Genomic DNA, 23,889 nt, shown 5'->3' on the forward strand with positions numbered 1-23,889 from the left:
CTTCAACATTTAAGCAACTTAGAGTAATGTCCTGGTATGGATTACTTTTTCCTCACACAGTAAAATATTTTTGTTCGGTTCTTTATTATTTAAACATTTTTACAGTTTCATCTGAGATAGATATAAATTATGGCTTATTTTAGTTTATTGTATCACAGAAAATCTTATTCCTGGTGGGATTCTCAATTTTATAAATATTTTCATATTTCACCCCAGGAAAATTAATCAGAGCAATATATTTGCACAGTCCTGATAGTATCTCTCAATTTTGCAAGTGGCTCAAAACTTCAGCACACTCGCCTTCATGCTTATAATTTGATTCCACTCTTCTCCTCAATCATTCCTTTATTTTTCATTACAACACCTAACCACACAACACGTTTTCCAATTACCTCTCTCTGGGGTAGAAATATTATGGAAGTAGCCACACTTTTCTCTGTCTCTAACTAATGTCAGAACAAGTTAAATTCATCTCCCTCACCCTTGCACATTTCTAATTAATGAACCAAAAGGGAAGAAAGGTGGGGGAAGGTTACAGAGGACACAAAGCCTTCTATTAACTGCATCTTCTGCTCACTCACCACCCCTCTGCAGTTTCTCCCACCACTCCCTCCTCTGTTAACGTATTGACTGACCAGAAGATCTGAGGCAGTAGGTACTAAAAGAAGAAACGGAGTAAGCAGCTAAAGTATACTCATTGTGTCATTATATTTTTTGCAAACCTGTCACCAGGGTCAAAGAAAGACTGCAATGCTGGGGTAGGGCTGCATGGCTAATGTGATCAAGATGATCTTGGACACCATTTACCTAGCTATCATAAATTATCCCTCTAGATGAAAGCTGCTAGTGTTTTCTCATAATAGCTCCAAAAAAGCACTTGTTAAACATCTATGTGCATGTGAAATTGTTTAAGAATGGAGAGCAATATTTTCCAGTCAGCATCATCTTAGCTGTCACATGCTAAAGAAAACGTGGCTTAATAGATCATGGGGATAATTGCTTGTCTCTTAAAGAAAGGCATAGAACCAGATGACCACCTGAGTTTCCTTTCAGCTTTAGAGTCTGATTCCACAATTCTTTAAATATTTTCCAAGAAAAAAAACATCATATGCATGTACACACACACACATACTCACACACACACACATTTGGTTATAAATTACATCATCCCCATGACTATTTAACTTAACTTCAATACATTTGTACTTGACTATGTTTGGCTATTGTATAAATTAATTCGTACATTCACAATATATACATTTATGTTAAGTAGCCAATATTTACTTAACATAAACAATGTAGTGGACATGGGGGATAGAATGCTGAAAGACACAATCTACAAGCCTTAAGAAGCTCATGAGGACTGAATCGGTCGATCCCAACTGTTCAGTAGCTAATTCTTAGTTAGGAAGACATTTTGTCTTCCATTGTTATTCCATCAGGTACTCCATTTCTCTGAGCACAGGATTAAAACTGTTCCATGCATATGTACAGAGGTGTGCATGTGTGTGTGTGATCTTTTTTCTGCAGTTGCTTAAATGGAACACTCATCTTAGTCCTCATGGTTTCAGCTATATGTGAAGAGACTATCATTTGGTATAGACTTACTTGACTGAATTCACTCATTTATCATTTTGAACAGTGGATACTGCATAAGGCCACTTTAAGTCAACATGTAGGTAAGAAACAATCAAATTTAGGGCACAATGCCTGCTAAAGAAATAAAGAAATGAAGGTGATTCTTAAGATCAGTATACATTTTTTAAAAGAAGACTAATTATTCAAAGATACTATCTGAGGAAAGTTGTCATCTTGTGGCAATTAACATCATAGAAAAACTCATGTAGTCTTCCTACAAAGACAGTAAAATTGAAAACATAGTTCTTCCTTTTGAAATAAAAGTGACCTTTGATATCCTAAATGTTCTAAGATTAAAGCAAAAGCCTGAGGGGCCAAAGTAGAAGAAAGTTCTGACATCACATAATCACAAAACACCTTACTCCAATTTGTTATATCTGTACATATTTGTTAAAGTTTTACCTTAGAAAGTTTGTCAGAAGCTATGATCTTTGTACTATTGTGGCATTTGACAATTTAAACTCTGGTTTTTGTTCTTTAATATTTTACATTTAAATAATTTTAAATTTATGGAAAAGTTGCAAGAATTGTACAAAGAATTTCTAAATACTCTTGTGGTCAGTTGACTAGTAGCTCCCTAAAATATATGTTCATACCTAATCTCTGGAACCTATTAGTGTTAGCTCATTTCGAAAGAGAGTTTTTACAGATGTGATTAAGTGAAAATTGAGATGAGACGATTCTCCTGGTTAGGATGGGCCTTAAATTCAATGACAAGCACCTTATCTTATAAGACAAAGGCAGAGAGAAATCTGAGAGAGACAGAGGAGACCCACAGAGAAGAAGAGGAAGCCAAGTGGAGATGGAAACAGAGAACTAAAATTTTCAGCCATAGTCCATGAATGCTAACAGTCCCAGCAGCTAAAAGAGACAAAGAGTTTAAAGCCTCTAGGAGGGAGTTCATCCTCCTTGCTGATATGTTGATTTTGGACTCCTAGACTCCAGAACCTTGAGGAAGTTAGTTTTTCTCATTTTAGGCCAACAATTTGAGGCAATTTGTGGTAATTTCCCCCACCAGCCTTAGGAAATGAATTCAACTCCTTACTCCAATTCACCAATATTTATATTTTGCTCTATTTGCTTCTTGATTCTCTCTCTCTCCCCCTCTCTTGTTCTGTGTTTGTACCTACATTTGAACTACCTTCCCTTTTAATTTTGACTTCAATACATATTTTGTAAGTACATGGACATACTCTTCCACAACCACAATATAAAAATCAGCAAGATAACATAACAACACTATTGTTTAATCAAGTGTCCAGATTCCAATTTCATTATCCATGAGATGTTTTCCTGCAAGGAGTTAATAAATACATATTTTAATTTTACTTGACAAGTACTTGGGGAGTATTTTCTCTGGGGAATGTTTCTTGCAACTTTTCCATAAATTTAAAATTATTTAAATGTAAAGCATGTGTAGCCTCCAAGGGGGTTCATGATCATTTCTGCCTCCTATGATTCACATCCTGTCTGCATCTTCCCTTCAGTCTGAGTGAGACCAAACAAACAGAATAAAACAAATGTGATGGGATGTCACTTCCAAGAGCCAGTTATAAAATTTCTGTAGTTTCCTATAAAATGTCTTCTATTTCTTGCCCTGGAGGAAACCAGGCGTCATGTCACGAGACAGCCCTGTGAAGCTATGGAGCTGAGGCCTGCAGAACACCATGGAGGTTGCCTTTAAAGTAGATTCCCCCTGCCCAGTGGAGCCTTTACATGAGGCTGCAGCCCCGCTGACAGCATACCGGCAACCTCCTTAGAGACTGCCAACCAGAGGCATCGAGCTAAGTGTACCCAGATTCTTGATCCACATGGAAAACATGAAGTTGCAAATGTTTGACAGTTTGAACCACTAAGTTTTGGTGTAATTTATTATACAGCTATAGGTACTAAAACAGCACATAACACTTTTTGACTACTTTGGATATATAAAGAAAATGACTTAGTGTCCAGTTAGTATCAGCTACTTGGGACATGTAACAACTTCTTCAAGCTTCAATTTCCTTTATTTTTAAAAAGCCAGCAAGTTGACTGAGACAAACTTTAGCATCACTGAAATCTAAAATTCCACATTCTCTGTTATTTCTCATAAAAATTAGTTAAATGGAGATTTCACCTATATTGACTGCAGACTGATAATGTGTCTGTTTGGAATCAGAATCTCAGTATCTTTTTAATTACAAATATCAAAGAGTGATGGATATCTAGGTTATATCTGAAAAAAGAATGAGTCACACAAACACAAAATTTCAGAGCAAACTATGGATTACATAGGTTTAAGAACTCTATAAGGATTCTTGAATTATCCTTATTCATTTTATCAAATTAGAAAATACTTGAACCATCTATAAGACAGGCACTCAAATACCTTGGAAGGCGAATTAGATGGAGCAAAAGGTGTATCCTCCTGAGAATAAACACTTTTGAAAGATGCATTAACAAGTGTATGATTTTTTTTATAAGTTCTCCACATCCATAGAGGATGGGTAGTTATGCCAGTTCTTTAAAGATTCTTTGCCATTTTTAAAATCCTAAGAAAGCGTGGTTGCTAACTTTAAAGTTTTCTAGTACTTTAATTCTGTTACAGGGCACTACAGTGGCTATCTAAAGGAAAATAAACTAGCACACATATTAATCTAACAAAAAATTCCATCTTTTGACCAGAAAAAAATAATGATTAACATTCTAATAATCATGTAATAAATATAATAAGTATAACAACATATATCAATTAACATCGATTAGAACATGATGAACACTATTAAAGAAAAAGCAGAAATGGAAGAGAAAATATTTTAAAAATCCAACATCAATAAAGTAAGAAAAATAGGTATTTCATTCTTCTCATCACTTCGTCTTACAATTCTGTTCATATTTTAAGTCACTTATCAATAAATGACTATCAGTAAGATTGATGCCTCTGTAAAACAAGCTTTTTTCCCCCTCCAATCTTATCACACATAACAATTTAGCAGGATATCCTAAGGAACAATGTTGTTTAAAAAAATAGTGGGCTTCTACTTTTAAAATGTTTTCTTTCCTGTTAATAAAATCTAACTCAGTTGTTATTTTCATAACTAATCCCTTTGGGTTTGAATTATATATTCTCTTTCAAGTTCTTGAGTGTGTGTCTTTTTGTCTGTGATGTATTTTATTACATCGTAAATTCCAAGTAGAAAAATACTCATTCACTTTTAGAAAACCATACATTCCAAGGGAATTCATACTTATTCATCTTGATGTGAAGCAGATAGCAACATTAGTAAAATGGAAAAATCTCCATATTTAATGTTTAAAAGTAATATGGGAGTTTCCATGAAAAGGCTATATTTCTATACTGGTAAAGTAAAAAGAAAAACTGATAAAATTCTAGAGAACATGTTACTCTACACAGAAGTGATAGTTATTAATAAAAATATGAACATTTCTTTGTCATTTTGATAAATTTCCTTCACAACTATATAGAACGTTAAATTTATTGGTGTTTTGTAAACTCATCAGCCATATTATTCAACTGGCGTAAAGGCATGAATAATCTAAAAAATTAAGGATTGGTGTTTTTAAAGAAAAAACATTTGAAACTTTTATTCAGAAACAAAACAGTAATTTAAATTGAGCTCAGTCCTGGTTCATTCCTACTCTAGACATTTTGGGTTTAATTTGGAAATAGGAAATACTAATAAAGTTGAATAATGTGATCCCAAAATTCAATTTAAATCAGAAAGTCGTCATGTAAACTTTTTCCTTTCTTCCTTCCTATGAAAATACACCTACTCACAAAATAAGGAGGTCCAAAACATGACATTAAAATTTATTTGCATGACTTTCATATAACTACTCCATATCTATTCCAGTCAAGGCATAAGGCTATTTCCTATCATTTTAAGCCCACTTTTCAAATTCTGGGTTTAAATTACTCCAGAATTTTTAAAATAACATTGCCACCATAATGTGATATAGCTATGATAAAATGAAAAGCAAACCAGGGTAGACTGAGAAAGTATGTGTTTAAGTCCTGGCTTTACTAAGTATTAGCAACTAGCAGAGCAAAGAATTCATTTGACTAACTTATAAAAATAATTATTGATTGTGGTTTAAATCTAATTAGAGTATGTATAAGAAAGTACCTTCTAAAATATAAAATGCTGATAAATATAAAGTATTAATAAAAAAAGTAACTAAATCCATTACAAATTTCCTTTTAGAAACTTGGTTTCATTGTGCTTGGAGGGAATCCTAGTATTGCACCATAAGCCTGTAGTTTCTATATTACTTCTCCCTAATGATGCTTGTGATGATGAAATATCATGTTGATAATAAAATTATTACTATATATTATACAGACTAACCCTGAGTTAGTTCAGTGAACAGTTAAAATTAACTATGATAGAAATAACTTGAGAAAGGGCAAAAGGGTATGAACTAGTTTATCAATGTCTCTTCAGGCAGCAGCACCGAGAGGAAATGGGTAAGTTGCCTTACATAAAAAGAAAACAGTACAGATATTGTAAAAATAAACTGTGAGAAGCATAAAAACATGTAAGTGATACACTGGAAGCAGTATTAAAACTTTGGATTTCCAGTTTAGGTGAAAAGGAAAAGATTTAATATAGGAAGGAGATCATTTTTAGATTATTCATGCCTCTACGCCATGAATATAAGTGCATGGTTAGCAGGATGCTGGAGGTGTGCTAAAAAATACACCAAACTCACAGTTCTGCTGAATTTAATGCATGAAGCCTTAATTAGACATATATAACTATCCTCTTCATCAATGGTTCTTAACTTTTGGGTGGTTCACCTTTGAAATGCTGATAAAAGCTTGGGACCATTCCTTAAAGGAAGAAATGGAACGTATAGTCTTAAGTCCTGAATGTACAGTAAGCACTTATTAATGGCCGTTGAAAGAATATGTGAATGAGATGAGGTGAGGGAAAGCTGGAGGGGTACAGAATGCAGAAACGAGGCTACAGTCTCCTGTGTAGTCTGAGGTTACACCACATCCATGATGGAAAAGCTAAAAATACCTTCTGTTGGAAAACCACTCTATTGACTACAAGGCAATTTCATAGACATTATCATGGGGTAGGAGGAAGCTCTAAGAAGAAGATTTTTTAAAAATGCATGCAGTCATCATCTCAGTAAGGTTTATGTGCCCAAAGATTGACTCAAGTGGCATCTAGTGGTTATTTAGAAAAAGAAGATAGCAAGTGAAGAAAAACTCTTCATGGCATGGTATGTAGAAATGGGCTTTGAATACCAGGAATGATTTAAACAGGGCAAGGTCAAAGGGTCATATGAGGAAACTGTGCAGCAGTAACACTTCAAAGGACAAAACCATCCTAAGTGCTCTGAAGAAACTTCATGTTTTTAAGGGGAAAAAACTATATTCTACCATTATTCTCAAAAGAGTCTTTAATGTTTGGCTATTCTACATTTGTCTTTTAAAAATCTATGTATGGAGAAAACCCTAAAACAAGCTATATATTAATATTTCCGAAGTTGGTCTTGGCAGCAAATTCACCACTAGCTTCACAAGTGAGAAGATGGGAACTAAAGTACACAGATATTTGTGCATAGATTTTTTTTTTCCTTCCACAACATGGAATTTTTAGTCAAAAATGGAATGTGTCAAGCACTGAAAACACAGACAAGCACACACACACACACACACACACACACACACCCATATACACACTCATTGATTTAACTTTTAAACATTTTGGGTGGCTTTCACCCCTGCTGTTTCTTTAAGTCGTAACTCTTAAGTGGTTGTGAAAGAGCTGGCGTAGCTGATGCTGAAGATACCCACTTAATTGACCTTTCTGTCTTTTCCATGACCCGGTAGGTTTGACCCCACTGCTGATACTGCAAGTGAATATGGGAAAACATTTATTGAAAGCTGCATAACAGACACGGCTGTATTTCTAGGTTGATGTTTTGCATATCTGCACAGTGGGGCCATTAAGGGTTCTAAGAGCACAACGGAAACAATCATAACATTTGTTTTTAGATGACTGACTCAGGACATGTACACCAGGCTTTATATAGAAACTGTTTTTGTTTTATTAAGGGACTGCTTGCCTGTTAGTGATAACATCATTAAAAATAAATGAAAGGGGGCTGGTAAAATGCTTCCCCAAAGCAGAAACCTAATTAAAGGTGATATGCCTGCTATGAGGCTTTTTACAGAACTCAGAAATAGAACAAGGTTAGTTCTTTCTCATTTTATAAGGCCCAAAGAAGACCTCACAGTAAAACATCACTTCTGATCTAATTTTCTATTTCTGTGTACTTTAATAATCTACTTTACAGTCTGTGCTTGCCCACAGAAAGTGAACTAGTTCTGTTCCTACAGAAAAGCTTCTTCATAATGTCACACCGCGTGAAAAGAGAATCTGATGGTCACATCAAACAAAAAATACACTTTCCTTTGAAAGCAAATTGTATAGATTGTAATATATGCAATAACAGAAATTGAGATAATGCACACACAAGCATTTCATAATCATAAAATGCCACTTTTGACAATCTGAGTTAAAGGTAAAAAACATTTCCAAATCATGGTTTATAATTTCAGATATAAAAAAAAAAAGCAGACCTTTTTATTTTAAGGGGTGGAGTTACTCTAATTTCATGGATGGTGGAAAAAGCAGGAAACTGCATTCCCTTGATAACTCTGCCCTTATTGTGCTGTGACCTTGGCCAATTTACTTAAATTTACATCTGCCAAAAATGAGTTTCTGAAATGTGCTTTGAGAATTTTCAGAGGGTGGGGGGAGAAGTTGTCACATAACCCAAGGTCTTTTCAAAATTAATATTACTTTAGACGTAAAGAGAAAAGAGAAAATGTGGAGCAGCCCTGGGCATGCTCACAGAGTGCCAGAGGTTGATAGCCGGGTCTCTTCTTGTCACCTCTGCACAGCTCACTTTCATTTATGAGCCTCCACCCTGAAAATGAATCTTTTGCTAAGTAAATAAAACAGAATGACTCCCAACTTATTCCCCTGAAACATAAAGTAGCTCTGGTATTGTGGGTTACTTAAAACTTGGATTTGCACATGGTTTTTATATTGAATCTACCATGGAATTATAAAAAGTGTGAGATATCTTGGGAAATTGTTTGGTAGGAATATTCATTTTTCAGATGACACAAGCCCAGTAAGTGATGAACCCAAATGTTTTCAAACCCAAATCTGCAAATTCTCATTGCTTTTTTCATTAAAAGTCACAGAGTTAATTGGGAGGAAATACAAGGAAATAATATTTTGGCTGATTCTAAGGATATGCATGCCCACAAACATCCATATGTGCACAACAATTGGTGAAATGTGAAAGCTGGCAGGAAATTTAATAAATATTCAGGGATTTCAGGAGTGATAATGATAACATGATTGTGATTTAAGGAAAAGAATCTTTACTTTTAAGAGATACCTACTGAAAATATATAAACAAAAATATATACAGATTAAATATGTGTGGGACTGGCTTCAGAATTCTCTGGGGCAGAGGAGGAAGGGGGTGTGGGAATTTATGAAACAAGTGTGGGCTTGAGCTGATCACTGTTAAATCTGAATGATGGATAGGAATATGGGGGGTTCAGTACCTTATTCTAATTTTAAGCTTGCTGGAAACTTTCTGTATAAAAAAAGGTTTTACCACAAAAATAAAGCAGCTCACTAAAAATTATATTAACTCATTCTCCTTTCAAAAAGTCAGAGGCCTTGCGACGGCCATCATTATCATCAAAATAACTAGCATACTGAGTGCTTTCTATGAGTGTAAAGCAATGTTGTGAGCACTTTGCATGCAGTACGTCATTTAATCCTCACAATAATTCTGTCAGTGTTACTAATATTATACTCTTTTTATACATAGGAGAGATAAAAATAACTTGCTGAGATAACTCAGTGAGTAAGGAAAGGAGCCGGATTCAAACCCAAGTAGCCTTGTTCCAGAGCCTATCTATGTTCTTTAATCTCCCAAAATGTAAAATATATATTTATCTATAACAATTTTTCAAATGTATTGGATATGTGTGTTCAAAGACGTATGAGAAACATACATTCCCCAAAAGAAAATAACTTTAAGTTATTTTATCTCAGAGTAGAGAAAAACCTTAGACATTTCTATTTCAATCCTCATTCTCAATCAAGGCTTGACTTACTCCATAAAACCCAGCCAACAGTCAGCCTAAAGAGCCAGAATTTCTCCATATTGACTACTTCTACTACCACACTTATGACTATTCATTTTTGAAGCAAAGATATCTATCGTAGAAATGAAATTCCAGATTCTTCCCACATGGAACCAGAGAACTCTAACCATGAGTATAGCAGACATTGAATATCAACCCTAACTTTAAGTAGCCTACACAGATATCTCCCAGCAAATTTCCCCATTCCACACACCTTTACCAGATGCAACCATACTAACAAGGTCCATACTTCCCATGTGACAAATAATTAACCATGAAAGTATCACTTTTCAACTCACATGTGCATTCCATGAGGTAAAAAAGCAAGGCCCACTGAAAGATCTTTAAAACAAAAAAATATTGCCCAGGAGATTCACTTCAGAAAGCACAGGTCCCAGGGCCTGACCCATTTCTCAGCTATAATTCCACCTTGGCTGTTGCCACAAATTGTCTTCTACATTTGCTGCGATTTACCTTCTCCTGAATTTTCCTCATCATGTAACCATAGCCATGGACCTGCCTCACTTTCCACTGTAAGAATTTTATTTAGGTTTCCACAACCCCCTCTGTCAGCATCAGACCCTCTGCCCCCTGCCCCCCTCAGCGGGCTCATTCTCGCATCGGAGCTCCCACAGCTCTTGGCTGCTTCCATACTCTGAGATGTCCTGCGCCAGGCTCCTGGGAGGCTGCCCAAACTTTACATCCCTCAGCTTGCTGATTGAAATAAACTAATTTATGTAAGTCTAATAACTTACTAAGCATAAAGAGTCTTTCCGAACAGGTATGGTCACTAGGTCCCTTCACTCTCACCTCCCTTGCCACCATCTCTTGAGAGGGGGAGCAGGGCATGTATGTGGAACATCTCCTAGGGTGACACCTAGTAGCTCTACACCCTCAGCCTTGTTGGCTTGAACCAGCTCATTTCTCCCCCTCTCATCCATGACAGCTAATTGCCAGTATATCGTACCAGAACTATTTCAAATGATCAAGTTCATTGAAAATTATAACCAGATCTCTTCATAGGTTTGTTTCTATAAGTGTGTTTAACATGAAAAACCATGAGGGGAGGAACTTTGTGCATCTTGTTCACCTGTGTAACTTTGATGCCCGGCACTAGCAATACATTGTTATTATAGATTGGTTGAATATCTGATATGATTTATTGTCAAAAACCAGTTAATTGGTTAAGCTCTTTTGTCTCGTATTTATAAAGATCAATTTTAGTGGAGGTTATGTTTACATTTTAGATTAGTTAGTTCTGAATGAAAGAGAAGGTATTATAAGAAATGCTTTCAGTTTGGGTTGCCTTTTTAAAAATGTGAATCCAGCATATACAAGTTATTTATGACATTTATAATTCTAAATTTTAAAATCCCAGTTTTTAAAAATTAAATAAATATACCTGTGGCTGTCCAGTACAGAAAAGGGACTAGTAAATTTATGTAGAAAACAGTAAGATTTGCTGTTGGCTGCTTTGGGCAACAGTAGATTTGCAGTGACAGAGAGTGTCCATGAAAAGGTGGATAAGCATCCTGTCAAGACTATTATAGAAACCATTCCCTAGAAATTGATAGGAGGTTAAACTAAGTGACCTTTATATCCCTTTTACCTATTGAGATTTTATGACTCCTTCCTTTAAGACTAACTACTTTCTAACGTAGTCATATAAAAATGCAAAGGAGAGCACTAATTTTTAGGATTTAGGGAAATATAAAAAGAGTGTATGTTTATGTCGTTGTCAGCATTCTTCCTTTGTCGAGAAGGGGATTTCTGAACAGCACAGCTGCTGTTTTGCAACTCTCAGAGCATGAAAACATAATGCAAATTCCTGGACCTTTACTATATATAAGTTTAAAAAATTGATTTCCAATTTATAACTGTTCCTTCTTTGTAGCAAAGAAAAAAGATGACGTTGTCAGATTTATTAAATTGTAGTTACTAGCTTTTTAATGTGCTATACTTAAGAAAAACACACCTGTGGGTTCAAAATAAGAGTCAAAAAAATGAATTCAGAAATGAGACATCTTGCCTAACTTTTCCTCTATCACCTATTTTTTAATTTAATTTGCAAAACTATTTGAAATGTTAAAATTACTTTAGAAATTCAAATAAAAAATGATCAAGCAATTTTTTCCGCTCAAGTATTTCCTTTTATCTTCCACTTTATAGTCTACATCTAATAGCATAGATGTAGTCATTTTGAGGAATTTTTTTTTATATCATGAAGAACTCATCCATTCAAGTTAGAAGGTAGAGCATAGAACAAGAATCGTATCCGGGAAGAGAACACGTATTAAGGGAATCGAGGAAGGGCAGTGTGGGTGAGGCCCAGTGGGTGTGATGAGAACAACTAATGTAGACATTAGGGGAGGAAGGGGGCCAGAACCCTAGGTGCTTGCGTAGGCCTGGTCGTGAAGCTGTGGCCCATGATGTCCAGGAACAGGCTGGGCTTGGTTGATCTTCTTGCAGAAATGGCATTTCTTTCCAATCATCTGTATCTTATGAGAATGTAGAACTATTTTATCTTTACACGACCTCATGGCTGTTCATTCTCCTGCATGTTCAATTCATATCAAGCTAGCATTATTGCTACTTGTATATCTATGTATATTTCTATCTTGTTCAACTCTAATTATAATGCAAGCTCCTAAAGAACAAAATTCCTCTACATATTGATGGTGTCCCCTCTACCTTGAATAGTGCCTTGCATTTACTAGGCTCTCAAGAAGTATGTGTGAAATAGATAAATGTACAAAAAGATATTTCAAAATGAAATAAATTAATCTCTCAGGCTGTTTCTGTGCACTTAGTTTTACTCAGAATTCTAAATTTATGAACATATAATAACTAAAGAATCTTAATATCACCTCAAGAAGAATTGAGCTAAATTATATTATTATATATAAAATAACTCTATAGGATCTAATGTATTTAAAGGAAATTCAAAGTATAGCATGTGTATGTATATGCATATAGAAATGTATGTATACCCATATGTACATAGTTACATAATACATAGGTACATATATAGATACATAGAACTCATCTATATTTAAATAGTTAATAACTATTCTGTTTATATTATTAATCTACTTTGAAAACTATCATCAAAAGCTTTAGGCAAGTAAATAACAAGTTTATTATTTGACATAATAAATTATCTTTCATGACTTATTCCTTCTCCCAATACTAATATTTCATAAGAATGAGTAAGTCTGGTAGAACCTGAAAGCTTTACCATTATTTTCTACTTTCTCCTACATACTTAAAGATGAACAAATTATAAGTAGCCTATGTTTTTAAATTTAATTTCATAAATGACTTAATACTGATGGAAAACTTGAAACAATTAAAATATTACAAATATTATTATTAGAAATAATATTAGAAAGTTTCATTTTTGAGCAAGCAAATCATACATGAAGGTTTTATTCCTGTACTCCTGATAAACATGAAAAACTCACATTGCCCTGTAATGTCATTTTACATTAGAAATTTTTTTAAAACACCATAAGAAACAAGTAAAATTTTATGTTTATATACATTTTCAAAGCTCACACATAATTCTTAAGATCCTGATATATCCCCAGCCACCTTGGCCCAGGACTGTAGTTACAGGGGAGAATTGATATTGTAGTCACTTCCTTTTAGTTGGGAATCATCACAAATATAGTGCCCTCATTGTTTCTTTTTATAATGTATAATCTAATCCGTTATATTTTATAGGTTATGAATTCCCCACAGAGATTGGAATATAGTGCCTTAGCATAATAATAGCTATGAAAATATCATGATACTCTAAAGGAAATTATTATTTCCTTTACTAACAAAATTATTTTCACAGCTGTTAAATGTAATCATAAATTTCACTGGACAGTTTTAGGAAACCAAAGTAAACCTAAAATATGCATATATTTTATTTTGCCAATTGGTTAGCTGGCAAATAAACCAAATTAGGAGTTAATCTTTCTAGTATGTATGTGGATAAATAGCAAGTTCAACACAGTATGTTATGTACTTAATAAGGTTAAGAAGACAGGAATATTGGAAGTAGTAAGGCCATTTAATTCATTCTTGGACTTCCTAAGGAGGAGAAATCCAAGTTCAGAATGAAGGATAATCAGGATACAAGCTCTATGGCATAGCTTAAACCTCATTAGAGGGGAAGAAATAATTTTTGAAAGAAAAGAAAAGAAAATTTATTGTCTCAAACCTTATTTGTAAGGTTCTAAACTGTCCCTCCACTTTAGATTTTGTCGTTCAAATGTTAGCATATTTTCTTCTATCAACTATTTACTGTTAACAATAAAAACATAAAAAATCCTTATCTATAAATGTTTACTGAGATCTCTTCATCCTATTACTACTGTATTTCCTTGAAAGGCAAAGAAGTGAAGCTAGATTGAAGCAATGTTTTCCTGGCAATCCATACCAGTCCTAGTGATTACTGTCTTATTTTCTAAGAAATCCTCTTCAGGAATGAATTTAGAATCTTCCTCAGGGTCACTGTCACTGTGAAATGTGCCTCTATCTTTTCTTTTCTTTTTTTAAATCATAACTGCATTAGCTTGTTTACTCATCAGTCACCTCTCTCATCTGTGGGCCAGCAAATTCGGCTGTAAATTTAGTCCAAATATCTTAGAGCATAATTCATGTGCCATGAATTCATTTAGAATAGCCATGACTTTTCTTCCCATCTCTTATCTATCTTAGGCTTCATACAACTTGGGCTCTCATGATACTTAGTCTCACTGTTTTTAATTTCACTTAGAAGATCATTTTATAGGCTTTCATATCATTTCAAATGCATGCCATGTGATTAAAGAATGTGTTAAAAATTATATAAAAATTAAATTACTTGATTACTTGACTGTGATTTGAGTTTATCTCCATCCTGAACATGGAGTTTTAAATTTTGTGGAGAAGTATTGACTTTTATTTTCCCTAAGATTGTCAATTTGGATTGACAATCCGGCTTTTCAAAAAAAATTAATTGAGTAAGTCATTCTCTTCTCTGCTTTAATTATATTAATTAGAATATCACTCCTTCAATTGTGCCCTGTCTCATAGACTTTTCCCCTCTTTACTGAATAATTCTAATTGCATATAGCCATTTTACAATGCATACCATATAAACTAAAAAAGAAAATCTCCCTTGATATCATATTCCCTCTGATTATTGTCCCAGTTTTTCATATCCGTCTTCAAGGATTACCTATACTCTCTGAGACCTGCTCTCTCCATGACTTAGTCCGGAGCCAATCCTAGTCAAGATTTTTAATCCTACCTCTCTAATAAAAACTACTTTTAACAAAAATAACTGTGCTGTCCATACTGCCAAATCCAAAAGCCAATTCTCAGACCTCCCCATACTTGACTTTTCAGCAGCCCTTGACATGCTGATCATTCCTTCATTCTTGAAACCCTTTATTCACTTAGCTTCTAGGACACCATTCTCTCTACTTCTCCCAAAACCTCAATGGCAGCTTCCTTTTCATCCCTTTATTGCTTTTCTTTTCTTATCTAATCTTTTCAAGCTCAAAAGATTACTGGGTACCTTCTGACCTTTTCTCTTGGCTGTATTCATTCTCTCATGATCTCATTCAGACCCATGCCTTTAATTACCATCTATATGCTGATGGTTCCAAAATTTATATCTTTAGCTCAGACCTTTTTGCCTCAACTGCCCTCATCTCTGGACTCACATCTCCATTGGGATATCTAATAGACATCTTGAAATTCACATGTCCAAAATACGGACATTTAATTACCCAATTTCACAGCTGCTCCTTCTATCATCTTGTTAGTCTCAGACCCACTCCATTCCCTTTCTTCTCGAAGACAACTAAAATGATGAATTTATAGTGCTTCATTCTAGTTCATATAGCTATAGATAATATATAGGAATATAAAGCTGAATATATCTGTATTTGTGTGCAACTATGAGTAACATTTAGTATATTTTGGGGGTTAAATTTACATAAATAGCATCATACTGGTAATGTTTTTCCAATTTTTTTAATGTTTTGGAGACTTAAGTTGGTGCACAAAGATCTATTTATTCATTTGAATTACTGTAGGAATAACATTATATAACTATGTTACTTTTTTTATTCATTCTTCCATTACAACATTCAGTTGGTTCCAAAATGTTTGCAATTATAAACAGTGTCACAGTAAAAGGCTTTTCTTTAATATATGTACTAGACCTTTGAATGTATTATTTTATGTGATTATCATTAAAAAAATCTTTCACTGTATTATCCTTTTTTTCACCATAAAAGACACTGAATCTTAAGGAGATTGAGTAATTTTCCTAACATCACACAAGTTAGTTAAGCAGAACTTGAAGTTACATTTACGCCATTTCAACACGCAGGGATTATTTCCTACCACACTACCTTACCTGGTTAAAAATCTCATGAATATCTTGTAGGAATAATGCTGAGAGTAAGAGAAAACAGAAAGAGTGGTCCATTACCAGTCCTAATCTTTGCTTCACTGAGAGTTCTAGAAAATCATGAATGGCCAATAAGAACATGTGAAGTGAGTATGGAAGAAATAAGAGTAAAGTTGTGGCAGCCCATTATAATAAACTACCATTTAAAGCCTTGTTATCAGCTGATAAAGAACTAGTTCTAGAGATAGTGGAAGAAACTCGGAGAAATTGGTTACTAAAATGTAGAAGGAGGAAGAAGTAGAAATCAAACAGAAAGTCTTAGTTTGTGTGCTTGAGGACCAGGAAAAAATAGTGACATTAACCAAACTGAAGAGATGAGAAAGAAGCCCCTCCAGGAAGCCCCAGGGTACAGCATGGAGGGAACGTAAGTGGCTGATGTTCCCACCGAGGTAAAGATTTGTTTGACTTACCAAAGACTTTGAGTCAATAATTTGTCCTTGCTTTCTAATTAAGAATACGATCAGGAATCCAAAAACAAACAAACAAGAGAAAGGAAAAACCGTGCTGGCTCTTTATAAACACAGAGCTAGAATGTAATAATTACTTTCCCTTCTTTCCCTTTTGCCTCTATCCATAGGACGTTCACTCCTAACTAGAGACTCAACTGCCAGCAATCACTGAAATCAATCACTATTATCAGCAGAAGGAGTAATATAAGGCATATTAAGCTAGCAGACCGAACAAAAACTCAGCATCAATTTGCCTTTACTGATCGGTTCTGGCCTGGGGTACTGCTTCTAGTCATTGCATTCCTGCCTTGTTTCTCCATAGGATTTACTCCTAATATTATAAAGGGGCACTATCCTGTGCCAGAACCTGGGTCTTTGCTCTATGTTCAATACTTGGTTTCCCTTGGCCAACAGTTCTTATTTTTCCCATCTCAGCATTTCTCTTTTTGGAAATTCAACCCACAAACCAATTCTCCATGGTCACATGTCCCCTGATTCATTCAGGTATCTTTTTCTTTTCTCTCTCAGAACTTCACTTTCGCCTACTGCTTGCGAGCTTTCATTTCTGACCTACCACCTTCCAGAACTTCCTTGCTGCCCATCTTCTTTGGCAACCTATTGCCTAGCCTTCTCTGCATCATGTTTCTCATACTTACAGATTTTTTGAATTTATTATTTTCCATTTGGTTTACCACATGAATTAACAAGCAATCATTTATGTAGAAGGAGAAAAGTTAATGGCACAAACAGAGAGGCTCAGGTCTACCTCCAGAGAGATAAGAGGAAACCTGACACAGAAGAAAAGAAAACTACCAAAACATTGAGGAAAAGTCCAAGTGCCAACTGTGAGGACTGAGTAATGGCCACTGAAGTTGGCAGGAGATGTTAATGTTTGGTCTCATAGAACAAAAAAGTCCATAGATTTGGAAAATTTTGTTCTCTGGCAAGATTTTCTTGGGTCCCAAAGTGTGAATAAACTCAACGAAATGCTACCAGATCCTGAAAGAATCAAAATGCTGTATAAATCAATTTGAATGTTTTCATGTGTAAATTGGTCATTAAGAATTGCACAAACAACTTGAAATATAATTTCAAATGTACCAACAATTGCCAAGTTGTTCTGTTTCTGAGTTGATTCTTATAGCCTTTTTGTTATTTCAATTATAAAAACCAAATTTAAGAAACTCACAGAAGAATCATTATGCCTTCAGATAAAAGGTGGAAAGGTAATCTGGTTTTCTTTTTCCTTTTTTTTAAGGATTAGTCATCTTAAAACAAAAACAGAGACACAGATGCTTTGGAAAATAAAGTGAGATAGTGATTAGTGGAAATGGTTAGGCTTAAATTTAACAAAGGAATAAGAAATAGAACATTGCAAAGAAATATGCACAGACTTAGAAATATATACAGTAATTGGAACCATCTGCTAACAAATACAGGTATAACAAGACCTGTTTCAAAGACTAAATTAGACTCATTTGTTATTAGCAGTATATATTTGCATTCAATTAATGTTTTAAAATCCTTTAAAACTATGCTCTCTTAAGTGGGTTAAATGTGCTCATTGTGATCTTGTTTATACTAATAATTGGCTTAGCAAATCTTTTCTTTATATCTAGTACAAAGGTAAACTTTATCAAGCTCAAGCTGAATTATCATAAATTCCATATTAGCAGAAACCAAATTAATGAAGTTTGATTGTACCAAGAAAATTGCTTTTGCCGTTTGCTTAATTTCATCTGCTCTATATAATAACAGAAAATTCAAGTGATAAAAGGAGTAGATAATTCAGTATTTGCAAAAATATTAGCAGAAGACAAACTTTCATAAACTCAATTTTAGTGTTATATTTATTTGTTTAGGTTCAGTGTGTAATATGATGTTAAGTATATTACTGTACTATGCTATTATGGAACAGATGTTAAATGCAATGTAAAAATGTCAGGGGTAAATGATTGATGATCCTCTTTGCCACTTCAAAGTAAACCATGATTATTTATATGCTCTGGACATTGCTTGAAAGCATCATATTAAATCTAAACAATTGATCCATTTTCAAGGGTTTTTTGTATAATGTATTATTTATGTGTTATTTATTCTTTTGTGGAACTGTCCCAGTATAAGGAATTAGTTAGAGTCTCAAGTGCTCCACCCAGTCCATACAGTGGATTTGTTCTCTGTGTAACACTTATCTTTTCCCTCTAGGCCCATGTGGCAAGTCCATAGGCTGCCCAGGCCCCTCTGTCCTCCACAGGGGCCATGACGCAAGTTCAGTGAGCACTCTTTTACCTTGTATTAATATTTTATCTGCCTCAGACAGAAAAAGAGATCAGATTAAGTAAAGTCAGCCCCTGAAAATGGTTTAGCCATATAATCAATACTGAGTGTCAATGTGGCATGAGATATGGGTTCTGTTATTTCATTTACATTAAAAATAGCAAATCCATTTGAATAATTTATCAAATAATTTCATAAGCTCTTTTGAACACTTGATATACATTGACAGACTACTGTTTAATTATGCTAATCATCTAGGCAATATTTACACATGATAGTATAAGCTTATAAAGAATACAAGTGGTTTAAACATATAGACCTTGATATATCCAGAGATAAGACTGAATCTAAATTATAATCTATATTACCATAGTAGTTGCGCTAAAATTAATTCATTGTTATAACATTTGCAACTATGGGCTGAACTTTTGCTGTCAAAGTAATGAAGAAATCCTCAGTACTTTATTTACAGTAAGAATTTCTATTTAAAAATATGGAATAAATTAAAATAGTACATTTCTGCATCTTCTACTGCTACTACAAATTTATATTAAGTTATCAAATCAATGAACTTCAAGGGGTAATTTATCTTGCTGTAAATTCATTCAATTGATAGAATTACTATTTTTATAACTGTTAGCTTTTGAGCTATATATATTATCTGTTTTTCTTTAATACCTTGTGGTACTGATATATATATATATATATATATATGATCATATATTTCGCCATGAAATTACTATTCCAAGCACTTAACAACTCTTCCAGAAAATGCCACAAAAACATGTATATCCTTTATGCTAGTCACAGTTATAATGTGTTTCTTTCTTTCATTCTACTTCAATGAAAGGATACTTGTTTCATTTTTTTGAAACATTTTCACTAATAACCTGAGCTCAGTTATTCAAAATGAGCAAAAACAATTCAGTCTACCACACTAACGGCAGTTTATTTTTGTTAGCCCTTAGAATTCCTGTAGGCTTAGGTATATAATTTGATGTGAGAATGTTTGATGTGAGTACGAGGACATGGACTTTTAATCAGTAACCTTCTCTCCACAAAACAATTATAAACAGTTGTGTTTTTTTTTATTTGATCTCACACAATGCACATATCCTAATATCACATTTTGCCTACATTTCCTCTGCGTCCCCATATCTGTAATCATACTTGTTATGATCTCTGTCTGGAATACATTTGCCAGGCCAATGTAAATTCTGAGATCTTATCCCAGAAGTGATATGGAATAGATTCTGAAGTCATTTGAAATTTTAAAATGATAATTGAAAATGAAATAAAAATGTTAATGTGTTTAGGTTTGTCACCTGTAAGTGCAAACAGAGTCATAATTAAAATATAAAGACAATATCAGGAACTCTGACAGCTTATTCAAGGCTTGTATATATAGAAACATTTTAATGAAAATATAAAAGTTTAATTTTATGCACCGAATATTTTCACGGAGTCAGCACTTTGCTATTTTGTGATAACATGTTAAAATTAATGGGATGTCTTAACTAAGTTCTTTCTGCATATATACATATAAAAAAGGGAAAGCTCTGAACCTAACTTCATAAATAACATTCATTGTGATTTTGTTAAAGTTTAGATGTGTGGATTTGTATTTGAAATCCTCAGAAGGTTACAGGGTGCAACCCTCCAACAATATCTCTGAGTCTTCAGGGACAAAATCCCATTATGTGGAGTTCAGTGAAGGGGGTAAACACCACCATAAAGAAATACAAATTGCACATATTTCCCATTTAGCTAGTGTCACCAAAGTTCACCATTTAGAATTCTAACCAGTTAGGACTTCTTCTTGGAGGTCAAGTACCTTGTGAACCTTGTCATCTCACTGATGACATCATATCCCATCCATCAGTTCTTTCAGGAGCACAGTTGCCATCTGCTCAGCACACGTTGTAATAACTTATTAGACAAATTTGCAGGGTAACAATCTGTACAATGACACTGTTATCTTAATGCTGGCACATACTGAGATAACAACCACTGTTTCTCTGTCAGAGCACAATGATTCTGCCCTCCAACTTTAAAATAGGGGTTAGAAGGCTTTCTAAACTTCTTAAGTCTTACGGACACTACAAGCATATGGGTAGAAGCATTTTTCTCCAGTGTAGGATCACAAACTAACCTCCCCTCACAAGATCATTTCAGTGGATGATCCCTGCTTAAGGTTTATAGGCTCTGAATTCCCTTTTCATCTTTTTTCATAAAGGAATCAGATATATAAGTACACTTGAGTGCTCATAGAAACTTAAAAATAATAACATTCATAGTCACCAAGCAATAAAACCCAATGCCTCCTTTCCACTTGCTAAAATAAAATAATTAAAATAATTCCCCAACCTGTTCCAGATGACTACAATCTGTCTTATTTTTTCTAAAGGCATTTAATTAGCAGAAAGAGGGTCTCAAACATCTAGCTAACACTGCAACCTGCAACTCTAATAGGTCTTTTGGAAAAACCAAGGACCGCGTCCAAGATCACGTACCTGTATTTTAGTAGCATTTTATTTGCAGCATAGGATTACCGGGCATGTTTAACCTAGCAGCTATCAAAGGCCTTATGGCTTAAATTTCAACACAACAGTCTCTCTACCCCTTAGCTTTAAAAATTATATATTTTTAGAGAGGAAGCTGGTATTTATTTTGCATTTCATGGAATTCATCCTCTGTTCCTTCTTTTGGCTTGTCATTTACTCCAGCTTACACTGTGATCAACATTGTACTAAAATAAAGTCAAGTACAACAGCCGCTCCCTGCCCATCAAAACGCACAGACGTCTGCCAAGCACTTGTAACAGCTGGTGTTACATTAATTAGTTTAAACTATTTATTTCATCCATCTCCAGAGCAGATTGAGCAAAAACATTAGAGATTATTCTAGCATCTGTAAGTGCCCTGCAAACATTAACCAAGGAAAGTTAGAATATTCATCAGAATCATATATATACAAATATGTATTTGTATTTTTATTATATGACTTAAGAGTCTGAATAGTCATTATAAATTAGTGAGTTAATTCAATCATATACTTAAGTGAGATGTTTTATTAAGCGTCTTTACAAACATCAGTTTGAGCTTACATTCATCGTTTGTGTCCACAAAGTTTCTCTCTTTAAAAATTATCACTAGAAAGTGATAATAATTCCTGGCAGCATGGGCCATTAAACAATATATGACAGGGACTGGGTGACTCAGTGGATTAGTCACAGATTTTATGGCCACTGTTGGAATCTTGCCCTAACTACAGTGATCAAAACACTGTTATCAAATGGTTGTAAAAATCTCAATTAAAATTACTTCTATGGCCTCCTCTAGGTTCTTAGCAAACCACATCCCATAACATGAATCTACACGTTATTGACAAAATTAACTCAACTGCCACTGTTGGCTTAAGAGAATTTAGAAATTAACTGTCTAACTGACTCTTCAAGTAATGGTTGTCAACAGGGACTTGATTATAAATATAGGTCCATTAAACACCTGTCGGTCTATGTTTTCTTTAGGACATCTAGACGTTTAAGATTACCTTTTGCCATGCCTTTTCTAGAAACCAAATACATATGGATTAAGTTAACACTGAATATATCTATAGAAAAGAAAATCTGAAATATCTGAAGATTAATTCACAAAAGTAGTGGTAGAGAACAATCAGGATTTTAAAATTTTTGCAGAATATAAAAATAGCACTATGTAAATTCCCTCAAGGTTAGTGATTTCCGATGCAATCTGTTTTACTCCAGCAGAAGCAAGGTCAGGAATAGAATTTGATACATGCCTTAATCAACTGAAGGTAAACAAAAAGGTCTACATGATAGATAGTGAACAAAAGTTTTGGAAACAATCTGATCTTCAGTGAAGAAAAGTAATAAGAAGTAGGGGCCATTAGAGAAAACAATACTGCATATCTTGGCAAAAGTCTTCAGCATAAACATAGCCAGAAGTCCTGAAGAACTACTTGTTATTCCTAGAGTTAAAACTATTGCTCTTTCAACCTTGCTTAGGTCAAAAATCTCTCTAAAGGAAATTAACTTTACTCCTTTGCATTTAATTTTCCTACACCAAAGCAAAAAAAAAAGTACAACAAAAATTCAACATATAATTCTATTTAGATTTCTCTCCAATTGAAATAATCCTGATACTGAATCCTGGGACTAAGAAAGCTATTAAAATGCATCCTTATAGTAACACTGCCTATCCTCTAGGTTAGACTCTACTCTGTCTTATACCTAAGGGAATTTAGCTTGGTTAACTACCTTGGTTTATGGACAATTTAGTCATTAATATGGAACTATTAAGAACAGAACTGTTTCTCCCCAAAATGTGTGTGCTGAAGCCCTAATCCCCGATGTGACTGTATGTAGAGATAGGGCCTGTAAGGGGAGAATTAAGGTTAAATGAGGTCACAAGGGAGCCCTAATTCAATAGGACTGATGTCCTTATAAGAAGAGGAAGAGACACAGGGATGCTAATGCATAGAACTCAGGAAAAAACAAAACTGCCACAACTTGATTTTGGACTTCCAGCCCTCCCTAACTGTAAGAAAATTAATTTCTGTTGTTTAAGCCACCCAGTCTGTGGTACTTTATTTTGGAAGCTATAGCAAATGCAACACAGGGACCCTTGGCACTAATAGTGAAAACCATCATATAGTGAGGTACCTATATCTCACAATTCTACAGGACTCCTTAATTTATGATCACTTAAAATATTATTTCATTTGTTCCTATGGCAACCCTATCAGGTATGATATTATCTCCATTGCTTTCAACATGAGAAGTCTGGGCTTGGAGTGTGTAACTGATTTGCACCAAAGCAGAACACTGCTAAGTTGTAGTGGTGGTG

The 23,889-nt window shown here is 34.3% G+C and overlaps 1 protein-coding gene across 2 annotated transcripts in view; it reads right to left on the reverse strand.

Annotated features, from left to right (window-relative positions):
• The window catches only part of DACH1 (dachshund family transcription factor 1), a 405,237-nt gene that overhangs the window by 44,772 nt on the left and 336,576 nt on the right, over positions 1 to 23,889 (reverse strand). The gene's annotated exons all lie outside the window — the stretch shown is intronic.

Source organism: Manis pentadactyla, chromosome 17, assembly GCF_030020395.1.
Source record: "Manis pentadactyla isolate mManPen7 chromosome 17, mManPen7.hap1, whole genome shotgun sequence".
In the NCBI taxonomy this organism is placed as follows: Eukaryota; Metazoa; Chordata; class Mammalia; order Pholidota; family Manidae; genus Manis; species Manis pentadactyla.